General features: G+C 40.0%; 1 protein-coding gene and 1 long non-coding RNA gene across 2 annotated transcripts in view; one reads left to right on the forward strand and one right to left on the reverse strand.

Annotated features, from left to right (window-relative positions):
• LOC311082192 (myelin-associated glycoprotein) overlaps positions 1 to 25271 on the reverse strand; it is a gene marked incomplete at its 5' end in the record, with an annotated part of 35107 nt that overhangs the window by 5969 nt on the left and 3867 nt on the right. The gene's annotated exons all lie outside the window — the stretch shown is intronic.
• On the forward strand, positions 19769 to 20553 carry LOC311080579. The gene is made up of 4 exons (XR_014605646.1): positions 19769 to 19929; positions 20037 to 20095; positions 20182 to 20280; positions 20467 to 20553. It is a non-coding gene; the product is annotated as an uncharacterized lncRNA (long non-coding RNA).

Consider the following 25271-nt stretch of genomic DNA (forward strand, 5'->3'; position numbering starts at 1 on the left):
GACTATACGTTTCAGTTTACAAATAGACCTAATTTACATTTCAGTTAAAAAAAAGAAAAAAAGCCTGTGTGGATTGATGACGATAGAGGCTTTAGTGACTGAATCAACATCGGAATAATAACATGGCAAAAAGTCAGAATACTTGATTTTAAATAAAATGTAACATATTTGATGTTCAACTTTCTTTATTTTTACATTTATGAATTTGGTCTTTAGTACAGCATGTATTAAAATAAGGTAATCAGATTACTTTGCATCATGTAACATGTAACACAACAGACCTCTATTAAACAGGGCTGTAAATGTAGTGTAGTGAGAAATGGTGCTAAAGTTAAAGATTCTGTGTATTTTTAATAACTCAATTAAAAGTCTAAGTATCTAGTCAATAAATAAATAAATAAATACATATTAATAATTGAGTGAAAAAAGTAAAAGTAAAAAGTAAGAAAGTGTGTATGTTTATTAAACTTACAAGTAAAAAGTATTCCTTTCTTAGATTTTCAATTGACTTTTGAAAACAATTAAGAGACAGTATAGAGATTTTATCATTTTTTATATATTTTAGATTTAAGTCATGATAACTGACATAATGTACTTTGTACTTTTAAGTCTACATGCACAGTAATGGAGTAAAAAGTATTGCGTATTTCTTGTAAATACAATTGAGTAATCGCAAGTATTCGGTCTTAACAGAACCGCTATAGTATAAATAATCATAAGTAGCGCTCCTCAAATACTTTTCAACTATGCAATTAAACCATTTAGACCTATACACAACAGATTGAAATACACTGATCATATAAAAAAACACATTCATCATGATAAATATTTTAGCTGTTCACTTCATCTTACATGTCTCATTAAAGACATTGGTGAAGAAGAGATTCACATACCTTGTAAGAGAAAGACAAAAACACAGACTTTCTCAGCAACACTCATCTTGCCATTAAAAGAAGGTCAAACCCTAATAAAGGCCAAAAATACACATTCATCACAAAAATGATATAAACATAAATAACATAATTTCAAAATTGTTATTCTGGAAAGATTTTAGGCAAACAAATATTTTTTTCTCATAATCATGAATCATCTGAAGCAAATAATCTGTATTAAAAAACTGAAGTAAAAGCAGTTAAACTTTACTTGATGGTGGTCTCTATGGGACTGATTGCACAAAGAACACAAAAACTGTTTTATGGTATGATTTCTCAAGCAAAAAAAGGTTGTTCTGACATCATTGCTTCATCGTGGCTAGTTGTGAGTGATATTGGAAAGTTGTCACAAAATGGAAATATCTCAGATAAAGTAAATTGTACTATAACACAAAAGAGTGCTTATAGAATCAGTTGTGTATGTTTCCTACACCTAATTGTTAAATTAGAATAATATGTGTAAATACTGCCCTTAAAATAAATAATTATTTAATTATTTATTTATTTATTTATTTATTTATTTATTTATTTATTTATTTATTTATTAATTAGGTTTATAAATAAAAACTCTACAAAAAGCAAAAAGCATGTCCCTGATAATTCCGTCCAGACTGCAGTGTGTATGTGAGAGGGTAAATACGGTGACCGGGAGTCACCGGTTCTCAGTTTTGTCGTGGGAACGTGATAATATGTCGTGACCTCGAGATCATTCTGTCAAGGAAACGATATCCTTATGTTGTGGCCTCGAGACCCTATGAGGGAACGACATCTATTTTGAGTGGCCACGAGTTTAATGTTTAAACAAACCTGCATGACATAGCAACCTGGGATTATGAGAAATGGATATTTTTAATCATTTAATATTTTGTCAATTAAGAATGACAAAAAAATAAGCATAGACAGCAGCATTCAAATGAAGTTTGTTATTATCAATTAATGCTAAAAGAATATGTAAGAACATACAATAATATAGGCCTACAATAACACATTTTATCTATCCCATCCAGCATTCAGTCTTTTAAATCCATTCATTGATTGTTTCTTTTTTATTAATATTTATATATTAATTATAATTTCTATTGGTTAGCCTATATATTTTTTCATTGATATGCATTTGCCTTATTTTTCTCTATATCTTTTCATATCTCTTTACTACCTAAGTAACATTTTGTATATTATGATATATGTTTTGTAAATACTGTAAATGATCATGCCAATAAAGATTTTACTTTATGACTGTTTTTTTTTTGTTTTTTTTTGCTGAACTTATAGATACGTACAAGATCAGGGAAAAGAAGCATGGTTGTATCTCTTACAATGGACAATCATAAGGACAAAAACAGAAAACAAATATCATCGATTTGTGTACATCAAAATATGGAATTACACAGAAAAAAAAGAAAAGCACAATAATAAGTTTAAATACTATCTTTGAATAAATCATCATAATGCATTAAAACATTTTTGTTATTTAAAGTCTAATGGATTAAATAAAAGAGTTAAATTCAGCAAGATAAAGAGGAAAAATAAAGGAACCATTTTTGCTTGTGAATAAAGAATTTTGATAAAGATAAAGAAATTAACAACATATTCAAGGGACAACAGCTTTGGGGTCAGGTCAGAGGTCACTCTTCAGCTGGAACTAGACTTGCATACAGACAGACATTACCGGAAGCTAGTTATTATATGTGTGTGTGTGTGGATATTTTTCTTACAAAAACACATTGCTTCACTTCAAAAGGAAGTGTCAAAATTAAAGTTACCATTCAGTTCCATTATAAAGGAATTGGAAGAGCCAGGATATTTGTATATTTAACTCTGACTGTGTTTGGCTGAAAGAAGTCATATACACCTAGGATGGCTTGAGGGTGAGTAAATTATGGGATCATTTTCATTTTTGGGTGAACTATCCCTTTAAACTCGTGGCCACAAGAAAAATGTCATTCCCTCAACATAGGATCTTCAGTACGACATAATGATTACCTTAAGACAATGACCTTGTGGCCACGACATATCGCATTTCCACGAGGTAATATGATGTTCCCACAAATTAATATCTTGTGGCCACGAAATATTATCACGTTCTAATAAGTTTATATGTTGTGGCCACGACAAAACTAAGTGAACTGAACATAGTCGGTGACATCTGGTCACCGTAGGTGAAAAAGTTTGTCAGCCTCATTCTAAAGGGACGGTCACACTACACATTTCAGCTGTGTCCCAATGTATGCATCAATAAGTTTATTTCTCTTGTGTTCAATTTGTTACAGAACCACACATGTACCTATACTAGCAAGTTCTTCAGTAAAATAAGAACTATAGATTAGACACTGCTCGGTGCGTCTCTTCAATTAAGAGTCATCTCAGTTCTAATTTTGCATACAGAATAAAATAATCTGAAACATCAGAATCAACACACCTGAAAATATCAACTGATATTAAACTACTTACCCGAAAAGGCTGATAAAAGGTTTGAGAAATCCTCTGAATATTGGTATTAAAGAGAACAAATTCACTGTTGTGAAGCTACTGACTGGAAGCTGCGTCTGTGTGAAGATAACACAGTGCGGTCATGGTTAACTTATTAAGCCTAATGCAAACATATTGAACAGTCTTTCCATGACGGCAATATTTATGTAGCCTAACTGATTATTATCCTAACCAACTCCTAACCCTATTTAACCTAATTTGTTTCAATATATGAGGCCCTATATTCTGGTTTTAAAGAAGTTTTGCTAGAAAGAAAGAAATTATTTTTCAACTCGGAAGCAAGATATTTTCTGTGTATGTAGGCTACGAGACTTCCTTTTCATTCGCCGAAGTCCGGCGTGATAATTCTCATCTGGCGTGTAATCGAACTGTTTGCGCAACAAACTAATGTGTTTATCAGTATGTTAATAAATTAAAATAATATGAAAACAAATACCAGTTTACAACGTCAGTAACCATAATGAACTGTTTTTGCACGGCTAAAATAACTGATGCCTGACACAGAAATTCTTGAACATTTAAATAGCCTACAATGGCCGTGCCCATTCTTATGTTAAAAATAAGGTGGACAGATAATAAAAATGTAATCTTTCCATGGGTGTGGTCTTTGTATCTGTTTGTTTTATGTTTAATTCAGGTTTTCTCTGTTGGAGTAGCCTATTGGCTAGGTGGCGTTGTCAGAAAAAAAGGGGAAAAAAAGGGTCCTAGAAATGCGGGTCTATGGCAGTCCTGGAACTGCAGCCTCCAGTATTGCAGGAATTGTAATATTGTATAGCCTAGGCTACTATTATAGCATTGAACAAAACGTCCCTTTTTCAGGATAGTGTATTTTAAAGATAATTATGAAAAATCCAAGAAGCTGTAGGCCTACAGATCATCACTGAAAAAAGTGATTGTTTAAATGCACTGTTTAAAGCATTTACGTGTTTTTAAAAAAAAGTTTTTCATGCTTGTTCAGTGAACCATGTAAGGAATAATGGACAATGGGCCATTTAATTATTAGAAAGTAATGTACACCCGAGGATAAATACATAGATGCCTCATTAGCTGCTGTTGTTATGGGCTGCTATGTAAGTCGTCCGCCATATTGGAAAAGTCAAAGCTGGTCCGTGAACATTCGAGAGTAAGTTCTTTGCTAAACTATCACAATGAAGGTGTCAGCTAACACTAACATTAAAAAGTTACCATAGTAAAATTAAAACATTAAAAAGTAGCCTACCATAGAAAATTATTCTAATATTGAGTTAATATAAAAGAAACACAACACATTCTCACATGTGAAGGGTTATCCCATTTCTTCCTGAATTTAAATCTTGGCGGTTTTACAACCAGAAGCTCTTACAACAGTTTATTTTTATACACAAAGGTTGGTTTTACGCGATCAATCTGTTTTGCAGTTCCTGACTCTGTTGTTTCCACTTGCAAATTTCTGTTCATAGGCCTGCAATGCTTTTGGCCGTATTTGTGCGAAAAAAACATGCCAAAAGTGTAAGCGCGGAAAAATGAAAGTCAGAAGAAATTGGAATACAGATCATATTTATTTTGCGTTAGCATTAAGCTGCAGCTTCACAATACATGAATTACACTTATGAATAACAGTAAAATGCTGCAAATATTTTTTTCTTGCACTTGAAAGGCGATTTACACCTTTACAAATATTTCTCTTGTGCATGCAAATTTAATTTATGCTTGCAATTTTATGTAGGCCTACACTTTCACAAATCTTACCCTGCACATGTGATTCTTTATGGCATCATATTATCTTCATAGTTCTCTCTTCTGGTAGTGGATCAGACACCTGCGTGATCAAAGGCGGATATCGCCTCATGCAGGGTATTGCTAATAAACTGGATGTACTCATTTCTGTTTCTTTGTTTTATATGAAAATAAATATTATGAACAAGACACAAAAGTATAGGCCTACTTGTTATAAATTCCCATAGAGAGATAGCACAGTCAGACAGATTAGGAATATTCACACATCATTTATACACATAAAAACATGATATCAGAGTTTTAAAATCAAACATTTTAAAAGAGAGTAAAAACAAGTAGCACGACACAGTGGTTCATGTGCTCGTCGTCGCCTAATTAGGACCCGAAATAGATAAATACTAAGTCTGCTTTTTAAGAGCATCAAATTAAACTACAGAAATAGCTACTTTAGATTATAAAAGTCAAATAACTGTATCTACAATACATTGATTGCTAGGCAAAAAAATAATAATAAAAAAATCATAATAATCTTGATTAAACACATGTTTACTTTCCTTCCTGAAAATCAGTGGGGGTTTTTTTGGTCATAAAATATATGCATGATATTGTATGATATTGATGGCATCACCACAGCTCTTTTCTGACTTGTCAAACTGACAATGTTAAAACTGACCCTGTGTTACAACACTACCCGGTCTCCCCCTATACATTTTAGGAAGCTCCAACTTTTTATTGTGACTTCCTTAAAAGTGTTTATTCTTTGTTCTTTATGCAGAACCTGGTCAGAGATCGAATACATTATCACCCTATTAAATTTGCAAAGATGAAGATTAACTATCTTTGAGAACAAAGCCAATGCTGTTATAGTATGACCATAATGCAAAACAGGTGTCAACAGAAAGGTGCAGTTCCCTTTCAAGGGAACTCGCGTTGCGTCGAGTTTGACGCTATGGGGAACGCTTTGCGTGATGACGTCTTGAAGCACATGTAAAATCAGTCCAATGGTGTGGCGGAATGTCAGAGTCGGGTGACGTCACGTACCAGGAAGCTATAAAGCCTGCCCGAAAACAGAAAATTAAAGCTTTCTGAGTCTTCAGTTGCGCTCTGTGTTGAATCTGTCCTTGTTATTTGGTGTTGTCTGTCTATATTATATATATATATGTTACAGGTCCCGGGCAGTCGGGAGGACTGTAAGCAGTTTAAAAACTTAACAATAAATGAGAGAGAGACAATAGTTAGCACTAGTGGTTGCTTAAAGGTCCTCTTTGTTGTCTGAGGAACAACATTGTACTTCAGAGTCATTAAGACACTTTGAATCACAGGATTCATAAATACATTGAAATACATATAACATATAGATACTTAAATCAAATCACAATAAATAAGTAAATAAATAAATAAAGAAACCTTAACCATATGTACAGACATGCTCTAGCCTAATTCACACAACTGGCTGAACTCGTAAGTACACAAATATATATGTATATGATATATATATGACATTACAACATGTAAATAAACATTTGATATGAAAATTAATGAATTTAATAGCTAACCTTAACAATAAATGAGAGAGAGACAATAGTTAGTGGTTGCTTAAAGGTCCTCTTTGTTGTCTGAGGATGCACCACAATCGTCACGGCAACTCCACTCTCTCAACTGTCAACCAGAATTCGGAAGATGCAGCTGAGCTGCCCAATGTAAACTCACTACAGTAATAAAACTTATATATATACAAGTAAACTGAAATAGACATAGGTAATAAAAGAAAGAAAGAAATATACAAACAATCCAATATCCCTGTGACCCAACTAAATTCAGGGTGGTCACACTCTCCCCCACAAAGAAACTAATGCTTCCAAATATTCTTTAAACAACCGTATTACTTGTTGATTCCTTTTGTCTCTCAATAAACATAAATGGGATAATTTAGTGGTGGCAGTGTCTGGTATTTTATGAAAGGACCAGGTATGTAGAATGATGGTATGTTGGTGTTGGAGAAGTGTAGTATTGAGAATAACTGCTTATTGGCATGGCTTGCGTCTCATAAAACCCTACAGTGTTAACTGCTGCGTGTGTCTGTAATGATGGCTGGCCTAAATGCGAGTAGGTGAGTCTTTGTGTCGGTTTTCGATCTCTTGTAGGTCTTCTGGGATGCATTGAAGGGGAATTTTGTATAGTTGTGTGTGGGTTAGTTAGGAAAATAGGAATGTCTCCATCTTCATGGATGATCTCGGGTATGCATGTCTCCTCATCTACATGTAAGAATTCTTCATCTGTTTGTGTTTCTGCAGGTTGCTCTTTTTGTGTGCTTTGTCTCTTTCCTCTTATAGGTTCTCTGAGGCTGGGAAATGTAAGTTCTTCAGACGGTTGTTGGTGAGTTGAATCTCTCTCCTTTGAACACGTAGGTTGTAGGTTTTTATCTCTTTTCACTGTACTCTCTGGTGTCCTTACCCAGTAGTATGTATTTTCTTCTTCAGACTCAGTGGTGTCACTGTTTGATGAAGTATCTCTCAGTGTTTTAGACCTCGTCTTTCTGTTCTTCCCCTTTCCTACTGCAGGTTGTATTTTAGATATGGGTGACGGAACAGGTAGGTCAACAGGTAGGTCATTTACAAGGTGTAGCAGATTTCTGTGTAGAGTACGAATTTTTGATGTATCGTTTTCTGGACTGACTCTATATACTGGGTTGTCATTTATTTGTTCTCTAATGATGTAGATTTGTTTCTCCCAGTAAGACTTAAGTTTTTCTGGTCCACCTTTTCTCACCATGTTCTGGACAAGGACTCTATCTCCAGGGTGCAGATTGATTCCCCTAGAGTGACGGTCATAATATTTTTTTCCTTTTTCACTAGACAGTTTGCTGTTTTCACTTGCAATTCGGTACGCTTCTTTCATTCGTGCAGCCCATTTATCAGCATATCTTGTCGGAGACTCATCTATTTCTTCTGAGTTCAATCCAAACAGTAGATCAACAGGCAAACGAGGAGATCGACCAAACATTAAGTAAAAGGGTGAGAATCCAGTTGCCTCATGTCTTGTGCAGTTATAAGCATGAACAACACGTGCTAGATGTTCTTTCCAGTTCTCCTTTTCCTTCTCTTGGAGTGTTCTCAGCATTTGTAAGAGAGTTCTATTAAATCGCTCTGCTGGGTTGCCTTGGGGATGATAGGGTGTGGTCCTTGAATGTCCAACTCCAGATAGTCTACTTAAGGTCTTGAACAGTTCATTCTCAAATTCTCTTCCTTGGTCATGATGTAATTTATTTGGATATCCAAAGCGTGGAATAAAATCATTGAATATCTTTTCTGCTGCTGTTCTTCCAGCCTTGTTCTTGGTTGCATAGGCTTGAGCATACCTGGTAAAGTGATCGACTACAACCAGTATGTACTCAAAACCACCTTTACTTCTTTCCAAGTGGAGATAATCTATGGAAACAAGTTCAAGAGGAAAAGTAGTTGTAATGCTTCCCATTGGAGCTCTTTCATGGGTAACAGGCTTCTTTTGCTTAATGCATGAACATCTTCTGGTAACATAATTTTCAATGTCCACTTTCATATGTGGCCAATAAAATCTTTCTCTTGCCAGATGAATCACCCTCTCTGTGCCAACATGACCCATGTCATCATGAAGATGCTTCAAAACCTTCTTCTTAAATTCAGCAGGTAAAACCAGTTGTTTCTGATGAGTGGTCTTGCGATACAACAAGCCATTCTCAATGTGAAGTTTTCGCCATTCATGTAATAATTTTTTTGCTGGGCCATGTAACCCTCTTCTGACTTCACGGGTGAGATTTTGGTTGTTTTCTTTAAGTTTGAATATGTCCCCAATAGCAGGATCGTCTTTCTGTGCTCTCTGTAACTCGCTGTGATGGATCGTTGATAGAAAATCATGGGGAGAAAATTCTGGGCATGTGTTGGTAACATCAGAGTTTTGAGCTGTAAGCAGAGTAGCTATCCAGGCTACTTCTCTTTTCTTTGCTACCTGGCTCCCTTCCCAGGTTGCACGGACTGTATCGATGGACATCTCCTCTGAGCATGAGGCCACATACTGCCCCATGTCCAGAGGACAACGAGAAAGAGTGTCAGCATCTGTATTTTCCTTTCCTGGTCGATACTTGATGTCAAAGTGGAAATCGGACAGTTCTCCCACCCATCGATGCCCCACAGCATTGAGCTTGGCGGTGCTCATCACATAGGTCAGAGGGTTGTTATCAGTGTATACAGTGAAGTGAGGTGCATAAAACAGATAATCCCGGAATTTCTCACATATAGCCCACTTCAAAGCTAGGAATTCAAGCTTGCCAGAGTGAAAGTTGTAATTTTTTTCTGCTGGGGTAAGGGTTCTAGATCCATATGCAATGGCCCTTAACTTTCCATTCTGCCATTGATAGAGGACTGCCCCTAAACCCTTCTCAGAGGCATCAGTATGGAGAGTGAATGGAGAGTTGAAATCAGGATAAGCCAGCACAGGTGGATGGGTAAGAATGTCAATCAATGTTCCCAGGGTTTTCTTGTGTTCTTCAGTCCAGATCACTGGTGATTTAGAAAGAAGCTGGTTACCTTTCCCTTTTGCTTTGTTGTTTCTTTCCTTCAGTCTGATTGCATTATTTTCCTTTACTTGCAGAAGGTCATAGATGGGTTTGGCAATTCTAGAGAAGTCCTGGATGTATGTTCTGTAATAGCTTAAGAATCCCAGCAATCTTCGTACTTCTCCAATGGTGCTTGGGGACTTTTCTCCCAGTGACAAAATGGCGTTGAGGTCTTTAGGGTCAATGCGGACACCTTCAGCAGAAATGAGTCGTCCCACGTAGCGAACCTCTCTTTTGAAGAACTCACATTTTGTTGGTCTGAGTTTTACCCCATGTTGTTGTAGTGCTTTTAAGACTCTTCTAAGTCTTTCAAGGTGGTCTTCAAAAGTCTTTGCATAACAGAGTATATCATCCAGGTAAGGTATGCAGCAATCATCTCGAAGGGAGTCCAGCATCTCTTCCATGCTTCTCTGGAATGCAGCAGGTGCGTTGGTCAGCCCAAAAGGAATCCTTACCCACTCGTATAACCCCCATGGTGTAATGAAAGCCGTCAGATGCCTGGATCCCTCAGCCATAAACCCTTGGTGATATGCCTTCCCTTGATCAAGGATGGAAAACCAACTGTAACCTCCTAAAGTGTCTGTAATGTCTTGTATACGAGGCAGTGGGTGTCTGTCTGGTACTGTCTTCTGATTAAGTGAACGATAATCAACGCACAGTCTTAGTGAACCATCTTTCTTTCTTACACATACAACAGGAGCAGAGTATGGTGACTTGGACTTAACAATCCAACCTTTAGCCAACATGTCTTGAATGTACTCCTTAACTTCCTTATAGAGTGGTTTAGGTATGGAGGCATATGTTCTTTGCACAGGTATGTCATCCTTTAATGAAATAGTCATCTGTAGATTAGGAATGCATCCTATCTCATCGTTGTCACGTGCAAACGCTGCTGACTCTTCATAAAGCAATTCTTTTACCTGCTCTTGCTGTTTTTTACTGAGGTGGCTAAGATCAACTGGAGGATGCCAAAGTATTGTAGAATTTTTTTCTTCATCTTTGGTTCCAGCCAGGGAGTCCATACTGTTCACTTCCACAGACAAAGGTTGAAAATCTTCTTGACCATTTTCAATTATTTTTCTGACTGTCTGTATGCTCCCTAGTGTGGTCTTTCGGGGCAGTGTGATGCTATGCATGGTTTGATTGCCAACAGGAATTTGAACATATGGATTCTGTGGATTTTCAATTTTTAAAAGTCCCTCGTCAACAATCAACTGGTCCAACTGTGGACACTCCATGACAGGTTCAAACAGCACCACTGAGCTGGTTAGATAAAAGTTATCTGGAACACGACACCTAACATGAGTGACACAACCTGAGTGGATAACAATATCCTGCGGTCCAACATTTAATGAGACCTGGAAATCCAAATCTAGCTTATTTGAATTTTTTTGGTATTGAATGAGATTGACAAGAGCATTTGCTTTATCACCTTCAATTTCCATTGCTGTGCTGAGGAGGTTAGCAAGGGTGAACAAGGCTTGAGTTTGATTTTCCCCACCTCTTATGATCTCTTGGACGACATTAAAGCCTAGAATAGGTCTTTCTAAGCCAATAGTGCTTACCAGGAAAGGAACCTGTATAGCCAGTCTAGGGTTCTCATTCCCTAGAAGGTTAAGAGTGATCTCCACCCAACCAAGGAAGGGTATTAAGTCCTTTTTTACATCTCTGACCTCCAGTTCCTGTGGGTCAATAATCTCTGTGAGTGGACGAAGCTTTGCATGAGGTAAGTAAATTTCTTTCCAATTAAAATCCATAATGCTCACCTGAGCTCCTGTGTCTAATAAAGCATTGACAGGACAACCATTCATGGTACATTTCAGCAGACACTTTTCCCCTACAAGTTGAGCAACTCTCATTTGATTGGGCTGGTTTGGAAAGTATGGAGAAGTAATATTGTGAATTTCTTTTGACAAAGTGGAAGTGGCTGTAGGAGCTTGTAGCATTTCATACTGGGACGGTTGCTTTAAGTCGATCGCTGGTTGTCCCTCTGCAGTGATCGATCCCCGTTTCCCTGATCTCTTGGCTTCCCAAGGCAGCCGACAGCTCTGTGTCCCTCTGCACCGCATATAAAACAATGGCTGCAAGTGGTCACATTTTTTTCTGTGCATTCGGGGCATCGTGACTGTCCTTGTCTTTGAAGAGAACGTCTACTTGAAGAGAACTGTGGTTGGGGTCTTGATCTGTATTGATGTTGTGATTGATACTGTGTGTCCGGCTTGTAGAGTGACATGGTAGATGATGGGAACGGTGTTGGATGCTGAAAGTCGAATGTGGGATGTTGGGGTGGTTGCTGTAATTGCTGATATCTTTGAAGTTGTGGCTCACTGTATTCGTGCCATGAATTAGGAGGTTTTGGTAATCCAGATTGTTTCAGGGAATTCACTGCAGTAGTTAAAGCTTCGATTTGTACCCTCAGCTGCTGAATGGTCTTATCTTTTGTCGTCTCATCCACTTTCACCACTTCTTTAGCTCCCTTGTCAGACTCAAACTGTGCGCTATGTGCATGCACCACCTTATGGCGAGTAGACTGACCCAGTCGGCGTTGTCTCTCGCTTTCATCACTTGTAATTCTTATTACCTGCCTCAGCAGGATTTCATCAGAAACATTGGGGTCTGAAAGGAAAGGTCTCAACTCTCGCCGAATGTCACTGTGCTTTAGGCCGATGCCTTGTGACACAGTATGGAGAAACACACTCTGAATTGTATGGTTGTCGTATCTGATGTCTGCATTTAACTGTCTAGAACAGAACAATACCTTCTGCTTTAGACCGATCATGCGGTACAGGAATTGTTGTGGCGTCTCATGGTCATGTTGCTTGGCACTCATAAGTTCCTGGAAAAGTTCAGTACTGCTGCTTTCACCTAGATGAGACTGGAGAAAACTCTTCAATTCTGCAACAGTTATGTCATCTTTGGTTATTAACATATCTTTAAAATTTCCAGGTTTAATCATGCGAAACACCCCTCGAATGATCTCGCTTTCAGTGTAACCTTCCTTAATGCCTTCATCTATTTGCTTGCACAGGTTGCTGAACCTTATGTCAGACACACTGTCTCCTATTTGTCCTCCATGGATCTTGAATTCTCTACGCTGCAACATTGGAATGTCTCTGAGTGAGACCATGGTGTCAGGTGCAAAATTAGATGTACTGTGGTCATTGAATTCCTGTCTTGGAATGTTTGAAAATACAGGATTATTATTGCTTGGAAGATGTGTGTGTGACATGAGTGAGGGTTTAGGTAGTGTGGTAGGAACAGTTCTACTGGCTAAAAGTTTTCTACCTAACTCCTCATAATTTGATAACAATCTCTGGTACTCAACCTCTGAGGTGTCTGTGTTATGAGGTGCAGAAGATGGCTGGATAGGCATTTCAGGCATAGTAGTACGTTGTTCTACAATTTCATCAATACAGTCCTTTAGATTCAATAACACAGTCATTCCTTGGTCAGGTCTAGATAATTCACAACTATTCATGTAAGTGACGATGTAATTAATGTAGCTTTCTTCGTCGTCGTTCTTTAATAGTGTGACATCCGCATCTGATGCTGGGTGAATGTCTTTTGCCAACTGAAAGAGTTCACCTGCGTTCAAAGTGTAAACTTTCTTCTTGATGTCCCAGGTAAGTCTCTTTCTTTCTTCGTCGGACATGATGCACTTCCAGGTACGGTAGCTCTGGTCACGTGGTGATGCTCTTGGTCAGGATGATGCTGGTCACCTGCTCCCCTTAGCCTCTCACACACGCGTTGCTCCCTTTTAGAGGAATGTGCTTTGCTGTCCCTAGGTTCAAAATCACTGGACCAGACGTCTTAAGAGTAGCGCTGATCCTGGAATGGACGAGCCCCCAAAATCTGTTACAGGTCCCGGGCAGTCGGGAGGACTGTAAGCAGTTTAAAAACTTAACAATAAATGAGAGAGAGACAATAGTTAGTGGTTGCTTAAAGGTCCTCTTTGTTGTCTGAGGAACAACATTGTACTTCAGAGTCATTAAGACACTTTGAATCACAGGATTCATAAATACATTGAAATACATATAACATATAGATACTTAAATCAAATCACAATAAATAAGTAAATAAATAAATAAAGAAACCTTAACCATATGTACAGACATGCTCTAGCCTAATTCACACAACTGGCTGAACTCGTAAGTACACAAATATATATGTATATGATATATATATGACATTAAAACATGTAAATAAACATTTGATATGAAAATTAATGAATTTAATAGCTAACCTTAACAATAAATGAGAGAGAGACAATAGTTAGTGGTTGCTTAAAGGTCCTCTTTGTTGTCTGAGGATGCACCACAATCGTCACGGCAACTCCACTCTCTCAACTGTCAACCAGAATTCGGAAGATGCAGCTGAGCTGCCCAATGTAAACTCACTACAGTAATAAAACTTATATATATACAAGTAAACTGAAATAGACATAGGTAATAAAAGAAAGAAAGAAATATACAAACAATCCAATATCCCTGTGACCCAACTAAATTCAGGGTGGTCACATATATTCAGTATGGCGAGTAAGCAGCAGCAGTTTAGAGTGTGTGTTCATCCCTGCCCGCGTTATTTAACGGGAGGTGATACTCACACTCTTTGTGTTGTTTGTTTGGGTGAAGAGCATGCCCAGTCAGCACTCGAGGGTGGTGACTGTGTGCATTGCGACGCGCTTCCATTGCGTACGCTCCAATCCCGCCTGGCTCTATTTAACCAGGATCGCGTTCCCCAGGGCTCTGGTCCCGCCGCTGCCGAGGCTCGGCGTCGATCTCAGACCTGGGGTTCGCAAATGGATCTGTCAGTGGATGTTGAGACGGGCTCTGCCTTATCTCAGCCTCCTTCTGACAGATCCAGTGCCTCTCATCAGGGTGTGGAAGCACGCGCTGCGGTTTCTTCCCCCCCGATGGAGGCACCAACACTGCAATTGTCCAGCTCTGAGGAGTTGGACGTTGTTAGTGTTGACGCTGAGTCTGAGGATTCGCCACCTCAGTCTCATGCGTTTGAGGAATTGCTCGATGTAGTGACTAGAGCTGTCGAGAGACTTTCTATTGAGTGGCCAGAAGATAGGCAGGACGTTCGCTCGAAAAGTAAGCTCGACGAACGTTTCCTGCCATCTCGTGCGCAGCCTCAGCGCAGAAGCCTTCCGTTTTTCCCCGATCTCCACACAGAGGTGTCGAGATCGTGGGGGAAACCCATGTCATACAGAGTTTACAGTGCACAAACATCTCATTACTCTTCCATTTCCAGATATAAAGAGCATGGTTATGGGGAGATGCCGAAGGTGGAGGAGACGCTTGCGAGCTATCTCTCTCCAGCAACGGCGTCTTCCCTGAAGGCTCCTGTGTTACCCACCAAGCCAGTCAGATTCACATCTTCCCTGATCAATAAAGCTTATTCCGCCGCTGGTCAAGCTGCAGCGTGTCTTCATACAATGTCTTTAATGCAAGCCTATCAGGCAGAATTACTGGGTGATTTAGATGAGGGCGGGGGGATTGGTCCTGAGGCAGTGTCCGAACTGCGTAGGGCCACAGATTTGTCTCTCAGGGCCACCAAGGAGACCACTAAATCAATCGGGCGGTCTATGGCAGCCCTGGTGGCCACTGAGAGGCATCTGTGGCTCAATCTGAGCGATATAAAGGACAAAGAGAAACATTTTCTGTTGGATGCTCCTGTTTCTACCTCAGGTTTATTTGGAGATGCTGTGAATAGTGCTGTAGTTAAGTCTCAAGAAGCTTCTAAGCAGGCAGCCGCACTTCAAAAACTTCTCCCCCGCCGTTCTTTCTATGAGGCTGCTGAGCGGGAGCAGCCTCACTCATCTAAAAAGAGCGCTGAACATCGTGCCACTCAAAAACAGAGCGTGTCCTCCCGTGCTCCCCCACAAAAATCACGGGGACACGGAGGACGCTCTCAAACCCAGCAGTCTTCGAGGGGTAAGACGGATCTGCGGACCGTGATTACCGCCAAGAAGGCTGCTGGGAAAAAGTCCTGATGTCCGAGGGCTCAGGACGAATGAGGGTAGTCCCCCCCGAAGCAGAGCGGTCAACACCTCATTTTACGGTGCCCGTCTCTCTTCGGTGCCCTCAGGGGACCGTTCTGCCAACCCTGCCGCCTCCGTTGTTTCAGGGCGCAGCGGTCTCCGGCGAGCACATATCTCAAGGACCACCCGGAAACGTAGTGACCTCGGGATGCCCGCCCCCTCTGAGGAGGGTGTTAGAGCAGTCTATTCAGTCGTTCCCTGCCGGTGAGCCGTTACAGGGCGACGAACCGACTACTCAACAGCAACAAAATCCAGAAACCAGTCTCGAGAGGCTGGTACCTCTAGTAGAATCTTTGACAGCGTGGAAGCTACTGCCAAATGTTTCTCGTTGAGTCCTGCAGACCGTAGAAAAAGGGTATCAGATACAATTCAAGAAACGCCCACCTCGGTTTATGGGGGTCCTACCCACAGTGGTGGGCCCCGAGCAGGTTCTGGTTATGGAACAGGAAGTAAACACTCTGTTAGAGAAAGGGGCCATAGAATATGTACCTCCCTCCAACAGGGAAACCGGGTTTTACAGCCGGTACTTCATAGTTCCAAAGAAGGACGGGGGATTGCGTCCCATTTTAGATCTTCGAGTTCTGAACGAGTCAGTCATGCAGCTCAAGTTCAAAATGTTAACATTGAGACAAATCGTGCCACAGATCAGGTCCGAGGACTGGTTTGTCACGATAGATCTCAAGGACGCATATTTCCATATTTCCATCCGTCCGTGTCATTGGAAGTTCCTGAGGTTTGCTTTCGGGGGCAAAGCATACCAATATCGAGTTCTTCCATTCGGCCTAGCTTTATCACCCCGCACTTTCACCAAATGCGTGGATGCAGCTCTGGCGCCCCTGCACCTTCAGGGTATTCGCATCATGAACTATATCGACGATTGGTTGATTTTAGCTCAGTCGCATCAGATGGCGGTTCGACATCGAGATGTCGTTCTCGCCCATATGAAAGAGTTGGGGTTACGACTGAATGCCAAGAAGAGTGTGCTTTCTCCACTTCAGAGGACCACTTTCTTAGGCGTGGTTTGGGATTCAGTGTCGATGCAGGCGCACCTGTCACCGCCACGTATAGAGTCCATCCTTACAGCTGTGAAAAGTGTAAAGCTAGGCCAGCTACTCACTGTCAAACAGTTCCAGAGACTGTTGGGTCTCATGGCGGCAGCTTCCAACGTGATACCTTTTGGACTGCTGCACATGAGGCCCCTGCAGTGGTGGCTCAGGACCAGGGGGTTTTCCCCGAGGGGCAACCCATTTCGCACGATCAAGGTCACGCGGCGATGCCTACGTGCCTTGGTTATGTGGAAGAAACCTTGGTTCCTGTCCCAGGGCCCAGTGCTGGGAGTTCCATGTCGTCGCAAACTGCTAACGACGGATGCTTCCCTCACGGGTTGGGGAGCGATCCTAGAGGGTCGCTCATCTCAAGGTCTGTGGGAAGACCATCATCGTTCTTGGCATATCAATCGCCTAGAGATGCTAGCTGTCTTCCGGGCTCTGAGGAGCTTTATCACAGATCTCAGGGGACACCATGTGCTAGTACATACAGACAACACGTTGGTAGTCGCCTATATCAATCACCAAGGGGGTTTGCGCTCGCGCCCATTATGCAATCTGGCACGCCATATCCTCTTGTGGTCCCAGGGGAAGCTGCTGTCACTCAGGGCAGCTTACATCCCCGGGGTCCAGAATATAGGAGCAGACGCTCTGTCGAGACAGGGGCCGAGGCCCGGGGAATGGAGGCTCCACCCCGAGGTGGTGGAGCTGATATGGAGGGAGTTTGGCCAAGCTCAAGTGGATCTGTTTGCGTCTCGAGAGACGTCTCACTGTCCACTTTGGTTCTCCCTCACGCATCCAGCTCCTCTGGGACTGGATGCTATGGTGCAGACGTGGCCGAGGCTACGTCTGTACGCTTTTCCCCCAGTTGCTCTGCTCCCGGGAGTTCTGGAGAGAGTTCGCAGGGACCGGGTTTGCCTGCTTCTTATAGCCCCGCGTTGGCCGGGCAGAGTATGGTTTCCCGACCTTGTGTCTCTCCTCGACGGGCCTCCTCTGGAGCTACCCGTCAGGAGGGACCTTCTGTCCCAGGCGGAGGGCTCGATATTTCACCCTCGGCCAGAACTGTGGAACCTGTGGGCTTGGCCTCTGAGGGGGCCCAGCTCATAGAGTCAGGTCTCTCAACTGAGGTTGTTGAGACCATTCTACAGTCCAGAGCTCCCTCCACGAGGAAACTTTATGCCCTGAAGTGGAGAGTATTCACTTCTTGGTGTAGTGACCGTCGGTTGGACCCAGTCAACTGCCCAATTGGTACAGTGCTGGAGTTCCTGCAGGACCGGTTCACTGCAGGTCTGACCCCATCCACTTTAAAGGTTTATGTGGCGGCCATAGGTGCTTACCACATTCCTTTGGGTGGAATGTCTGTGGGGAAAGACCCCTTGGTATCTCGTTTCCTTCGTGGCACTTGGAGGCTGAGGCCTGCAGTTCGCTCTAGGGTGCCACCCTGGGATTTGTCCATTGCGCTGCAAGGCCTTTCCCTGGCCCCCTTTGAGCCTATTGAGGAGGTTCCTGAGAAGTTCTTAACTCTGAAAGCTCTGTTCCTTCTTGCTATCTCTTCTCTCAAGAGAATAGGGGATCTTCAAGCGTTGTCGGTTGCCCCGTCATGCTAAGAGTTTGCACCGGGTATGGTTAAAGCTTTTCTACATCCGAGACCGGGCTATATCCCCAAGGTCCCCACTAATGTGGCTAGACCCATTGTACTGCAGGCCTTCTGTCCTCCTCCCTTTCGAAATGCGGACCAGGAGGCGAATAATTTGCTTTGCCCAGTTCGGGCGTTAGACGCTTATGTCCACAGAGCTGCCCTGTGGCGTAAAAGTGATCAGCTGTTTGTATGCTTTGGGTCCCCTAACAAGGGATCTCCAGTGTCTAAGCAAAGAATGAGCAAGTGGGTGGTTGAGGCTATTTCGCTTGCTTATGAGGCGGCCGGGCAGCCTTCTCCTATGGCTGTCCGGTCGCACTCTACAAGGAGTATGGCGGCCTCTAAGGCCCTTATATCAGGAGTGTCTTTACAGGACGTTTGTGATGCGGCAGGTTGGTCCTCACCGCACACCTTTGTCAGGTTTTACTCCTTGGACCTGGACTCTACACCAGGGTCTCAGGTCCTGTCATCCTAGTGCTGCTCTACATGTTTTCACACAGGACAGACACTTGTAGCTATGGTGGCGTTGGTATAGACGTTCCCCATAGCGTCAAACTCGACGCAACGTGAGTTCCCTTGAAAGGGAACGCCTCGGTTACGACTGTAACCTCGGTTCCCTGAAGAGGGAACGAGCGTTGCGTCACCTTGCCATATCTCCTTCATGCCTGTCAGCGACTACTTCAGACTTTACGAAGCTTTCATTTACTGTTTTCGGGCAGGCTTTATAGCTTCCTGGTACGTGACGTCACCCGCCTCTGACGTTCCGCCACACTATTGGACTGATTTTACATGTGCTTCAAGACATCATCACAAGAAAGCGTTCCCCATAGCGTCAAACTCGACGCAAAGCTCGTTCCCTCTTCAGGGAACCGAGGTTACAGTCGTAACCGAGGCGTTTTCTTGTATTACATGTGTGAGTTCAGATAGCAGTGGGCTTCATGGAAGTAATGAAACTACAGTATGAGATCTATGCCGATAACTTGTGCATAGCTGGGACATTAGGCACAGATGCAACGGACCTCATTCTATTTGATTCACTGAAAGTTACACTCACATCATTGTGGTCTGTTATAGGTGGAGGTTGATGGTGTTGATGGTGAACAGGAAAGAGTTTAGTCATTACTGGTGCTGACTAAAAAGAAAATATCATAATCTACATTTTTTCAGAAATTTTTATCTGTAAGGGTGTTTTAAAAATCTTTATTAATTTGATTAACGTTACGTATAAAATGTAGTCGTAGTAGTGGATTTGAAAGTTTGCTGAAATGATTAGCAATATGTCATAAGTGCTCTTGAGCCAGTGATGTGCAGGCTAGGTAACTGTTAGCATACAATACATGTGCTAACTTTATATCAAATAAGTGACCTTTGCATTATGTCTAATATTTATTACACAGCAAATGAACCAATCAGAAGATGGACCATTTTCCACCGACCACCGTGTTCAGTCTCACCAGATTTAATTTATTCAGGTAAGTTAAGCATTGCAGTAAAACTCACTAAATCATTAATTCATATCAAATAAAGCATTCTAAACAACTTAAGTTTTTATTTTTGCATTCTTTTGATCTATTATTAGGCCAAGGAGTCCGACCTGACCAGGAAGGTGCCTAATAAGCATAGCCTATCAGCGCACAGGTAGGTTAACTACTGAGGGAAAGAAAAAGATCATCACATGGGGATTTCTTGCATCATGTATCTTACTGTGTATTTGTCTCAAACAGCTGTCCCTTCACTGCAAACAAGTTGAAATTGGCTAGCCTAAATCCCTGATTGCAGTTAAGCCTACGAATCTCAGCATTTTTGGAGAGAATTAAGGAAATGTAAGTATTAAAATTTAATCTGACATAATTTAGTTTACAGTTCAACTGAAATGTTTGAATGTGCTGACAAAAGGGTGTTACTTACAAATATATATATTCTGAATTATAGTATGATGGAGATTAAAAACAATTTGATGCTTGTGTAATTTTCTCCTCTCTCTCCCTCCCTATTATATTTTTATATAGTGTTGGAACTGCGATCTTCTCTGAAGAAGAACTGAGCACATTTGTGTTGGTGGACACGTTTGCATCCAGGAAACAGGACTGATGCATATGTCACACTTTTCTGGAAACAGGAGTTCAGGAGTTTCAAAGTCGCGATCTGATTGGTTGAATTCTACAGGATGTTCGGGAGATGTGAGTGTCGTGTTCTTTATCGGTTCGCCTGGAAACAAATGCCGTGACACCAAAACCCCTCGTGGAAGAAGAATGCTATTGTGCTTACAACTGTGACAATGAGCACTTACCAGGATCAACTAAACGCTGGATTTTCAAAAGTATTTGAAGTTCGCGGCTCCATTGTTGCCGTAAACTTGCTTAACGTTCTTGAATGAATAATTTATTAGATGCAGCCAGTCTGTTATTGTAGGGACATCAACATCATATATTATCACGCCCCTAAACATGACGCAGAACAAAACGAACTGTGATTGGTTGCGTTACATGTCAGTCAAACGTCCTCTTGGGTGGTCCTTGGTCAAGAAAAGCTGCAATAGAGTCTAGGGATAGGTCTGGCTAAACAAGACTAAGTTCTGAACAGGATAAGTTAATTTAGGTTTAGGTTCATTTATGTATTTTTCCCAAAGGTGAACAAAATGCTTATTCCCAAAGATTGGCTTATTAAAGACTGATTTTATGATCACTTTTACTTCAATGCTGTGAAAAAGATGGAGGAGTACAGACATTGATAATAATAATGAGAACTGTTTCTTGAGCATCAAATCATCGTATAATAATGATTTCTGAAGGATCATGTGACACTGAAAACTTGGAGTAATGATGCTGAAAATTCAGCTTTGATCACATGAATAAAAAAATATTTTTTAAATATATTCAAATAGAAAACAGCTGTTTTACATTGTAATAATATTTCACAATATTTACTGTTTTTACTGTACTTTTGTATCAAATAAAATATTTGGTGAGCATAAGAGATTTCTTTCAAAAACATTAAAATGCTTAATATTTTCTAAACTTGGCCACCAATGTACATCAAGCTAAAAATGTTTTGGAAATAAGTGAAATTATTTTGAAGGTGGGGAAGTGTGTCATGTTACCTAATGAGATTGTGAAAATAACTGTTTTATCCTATGTTGGACATTTCCTTTTTGACTGCTTTAAATTGTATTGTTCTATTCTGGATTGAATTTAATTGTTAATATATGTCAGTCATTATAATAAATAAGATAATCAACCACAGACTTTATTTTGTCAAATGCTTATTTTGTTTAGGATTTAGGATTTTAGATACCTTTCTTAACACAGTGTGTGTAGCCAAGGATAGCACATAATGTGGTAATGTTACACGTTTACACATCTTTTACACATCTTTATGTTAACCTTTCTGACACATTTAGTGTGTTAAACTCATTAACACAGTGAATGAGTTGAAATTAACACAAAACTAGTAGTCCTGGAGCTCACCCACAAATGTGTTAAAATTTAACACAGGTTGTGTCATTTTTGACACATTCTTTCTAAGAGTGTAAGTGAAGATTAACTAGAACAAAGCCAATGCTGTTATAGTATGACCATAATGCAAAACAGGTGTCAACAGAAAGGTGCAGTTTTCTTGTAATTACATGTGTGAGTTCAGATAGCAGTGGGCTTCATGGAAGTAATGAAACTACAGTATGAGATCTATGCCGATAACTTGTGCATAGCTGGGACATTAGGCACAGATGCAACGGACCTCATTGTATTTGATTTACTGAAAGTTACACTCACATCATTGTGGTCTGTAATGTTATAGGTGGAGGTTGATGGTGTCAGTGCAGAACAGGAAAGAGTTTAGTCATTACTGGTGCTGACTCAAAAGAAAATATCATAATCTACATTTTTTCAGAAATTTTTATTTTGGAAATCATATCCCGGGTAAATCTGAGACTGTAAATCTTTGCAAAAATTTACAAATTGAAGCTTTACAATTTTTGCACTTTACAATAGGTTTTTTTTTATTTATGTTTTTTTATCTTGCATAGCCCTATATGAATACCCTCTAATATAAATCCTGAATATAAGAATGTTTATATGATGTTGATGAGACTTTCTTGTTCATAGACTATTCAACACTTATGCCAGAATACGACTACAATAGCAAGAATAAACTTTTGATTTACATCATCTATTATAAAAATGCTTCATTGTTGCAGAATATTACAGCATTCAAAACACATATGCAAAAACAAAACAAAAATAGACAGAATATTTTAAACAAATTTGAAAGGATCTATCATTAAACAACAAAAAAATTATGTGAGGATAATTTAGCAGAATATATTTGGAAATACACTACACTACACATACAGTCTTTGGACCGTATATGTGCATGGTTTATTGATTGAATTAGGTAACAAAATAATAAACAAAGTGACATTCATTTTAAAATAGCAGATGATAATATAAATGATATAGGCATGAACCGAAAGAGGAGACAAAAGCATTGTGATACTTTGTGGTTGATGTTAGTGGAACATGTCCATTATGGGGTTTCTCTGATAGGACACCTGTGTGAACTCGAGGAGAAATGATGTCATACATTCAAAAAATAGTCACTTTAAATGGCAACATTTTTTATATATTGTTATTTAATACAATGACAATCACATTATATTTAAGTCTGGCTTAAGTTTCCAAATACTTCTAAGAAATTATAGTCTGCCTGGACCCAGATTCCTATCCCAAATACATGTTAGAAAGAGCTCATGCCCAAAATGGCTTGATTATCATAGAGACAGTTTGCTCTGGTTTCAGTAATATATTGGAATAGTACCACTGGAATGGTATTTAATCAGTTATAGTGTGGGAGTGGCAGCAGGACATCAAGAACCATCCTGTGACAAAGAGTTTGTGACCGTGATTACCAATCGGAAAGGCAGATCACCCGACCCCTTTGGAGATCACACTTGTACCAACATCAGTGATGTGGAAATGGAAGGTTATAACTTCAATTGTTGTCCTTAATTTACATTTTTAAAATGAAACCTTGTTTACATGATGAGAGGGAAGACTAGTGTAGAAACAGTATAAAAGGTTAGAGCCTGTATTGTTCAGGCTTCATTCCGACTCCGTTGAAAACAAAATGCTGCATGTACTTTGTCACTGCTATGCTGCAATAAACTTCTTCATCAAGATCTTTAACATTGTCATGCCATTGTATGTGCAGATGTTGATATCTAAAGCTAGTGAGCTAAAATCCCTAGGAAGATCCCAGTGTGGCGGCTCCAGATGACATGGCATTGACATAAAAAGGCTCTCCACCATTGTCCAGTGAAACAGCCTAATGGATGAACAATGAATGATCAGTGGAAAGCTTGTAACAAGAAACTGGTGGAGAGAGTAACTGTATGTAAAAGTGTTTTGATGTTTGTGAGGTTGATATGTATGAGAATTAACAGCATGTGTGTGGTTGATATATTGTAACGTACCCCATCAGTCCGAGCGAGTCCTGTTTTATCTCCCTTCTGTGTCCTGCAGATCCATCTACAGAAATAATCCATAAATAAAAATATATAACTACTTGTACCTCATTCATCACAACCCTTACTATCAGTCTAACATCACTCCACGCAACCACATGGTCTATACTCACTTGTAAAGCAGCATTGTAACACATATTATCACCATAACTGCCCCAACAACACCACCAATCAGGAAGGAGTCAATGTTGAACCCTATTAAAACAACAAAAGACAGTTAATGAAAACTCTTAATTACAGAGAACAACTGTTCTAATATCAAGCAAATAACCAAACACATCTGAATAACCACTTCATTAACTATTGAATCATTAAATAAAATGCAATAAAAAGGCTAGATGTTCATTGCCATTTCAACAATCTAAATAGATTAACTGGATAGGTGATTTATATTTATTTACATGAAGCCTCTTGAGAGAAGAGATTCAGTTGAAACAGTTGACTTGCAGTGCCATGAGTGTTGTTGCCGACACACTGCAGAGTGTATGTGTGTGAGAGTGACTGATGTAGAGTGATGGAGCTCCTCAAGCCTGTGCTGTTCAATCGCTCTTCACTGATGAACGTGTTTGAAGAGTTACTGACAGGACGTCCAGACAGATGCCACTCCAGTTCAGGAGAGGGATTCCCATCAACCTCACAGAAACACACAGTTGCACTGTCACAGCTCGAGGAAGTGGAGATTTGAGGAGCATCTAATAGAGAGAAAGATCAAGAAAAGTCTGAGCAGGAAAACTGGAACCTTTTCTAGGTGACTTTTCTATTGTAGTTCACATACAATCACTGAAGATGGCTTACATATTACTAATTTTACTGCCTTACAGTTCACATTCAGACACTAGCTGAGATTTGTTTTTGTTTGTATTTGTTCCTGGCTCTATAGTAGAGTATAGAGTACTAATAAAGGTTTTATTTGTTCATTTGAGATGTTTTGGATTATGATATTGCTACTTATCTGTTCAAAGATGGAATTGCTTTTGAATTAATGCCATATATGCTTGCATGAAATGTTGTGCAAACGGCAACTCAGAATGATGTTGCATTTTGTGTGTCATTGAAACAAGATGAGATGAGAATTTTTTTTTGAAATTGTGCTTTACATTCATTAGCACTTTAGTTGAAGCATATTCTATGCTAGTCGGTGTGACCTTTTATCTTACACCTTTAACGTTTAACTTAAATGAATGTAAAGCAAATCAGCAAGTAAAACAGACATTAAAATAGTCATAAACTCACTTGATTTTCCCCCATGTAAGAGAAAAAGAAGCAGAATGTCCAGGCTGCACTTTTCCAAAT

The sequence above is a fragment of the Abramis brama genome (genome assembly GCF_963993115.1).
Source record: "Abramis brama genome assembly, chromosome: 4".
In the NCBI taxonomy this organism is placed as follows: domain Eukaryota; kingdom Metazoa; phylum Chordata; class Actinopteri; order Cypriniformes; family Leuciscidae; genus Abramis; species Abramis brama.